Source organism: Cavia porcellus, unplaced genomic scaffold, assembly GCF_034190915.1.
Source record: "Cavia porcellus strain 051 isolate PalLab524CR breed Dunkin Hartley unplaced genomic scaffold, mCavPor4.1 scaffold_28, whole genome shotgun sequence".
In the NCBI taxonomy this organism is placed as follows: Eukaryota; Metazoa; Chordata; class Mammalia; order Rodentia; family Caviidae; genus Cavia; species Cavia porcellus.
In genome coordinates this window covers 45,710,991-45,711,615 of record NW_026947511.1, presented here as the reverse complement: position 1 = coordinate 45,711,615, position 625 = coordinate 45,710,991, and positions in this window count along the sequence as shown.

Sequence of the window (625 nt, the reverse complement as noted above, 5' to 3'; positions counted from 1 at the left end):
GCCTCGCGGCCCACAGCTAATCTGGGCTCAGCCTCGTCCCAGCTCAGCCGGGCTGGGCGGCGGCCCTGGGGGAGGGGCTCCCGCCGCGACCCCCTCCCAAGGGGCCAGGAGGCCAGTCTGGGGGCGCCACCTTCCCAGACCCTGGCAGCCCACAGGACGGTGGTGCCAGGGGTCCCCCAGCCCAGGAGTTTTGGGTTGGAGGTGCCCCTTGCAACTTGGCTGTGGTCAGTGGGAAAATACTGATTTGGGTCATGTGATCATCTTAATTTCTAATTATTAAAAGGCAGCAGCAGAAGAACTAAGCCCACCGTGCCAGGGCTCGCAGGCCTGTAATCCCAGCACTCCAGGAGGCTGAGGCAGGAGGATCCAAAGTGGGAGCCTGGTCTGCACAACTTAAGGATTGAGAGAGAGAGAGAGAGAGAGAGGGAGGGAGAGCTAAGTCTGATCCTTACACGGGGACCTCACACTGAGTCACAGCGGCAAGCGTCCCCACCGGCTCCTCATGTGGCCGCCGAGTCCTCTCTGTGAGAGCAGCACAAGGCTTTTGAGAGAGGCCACATTCATAGAACTATGTTTGTCTCCCCCACCCCCAGTACTGGGGAAGGAACCCAGGGCCTTCACACTG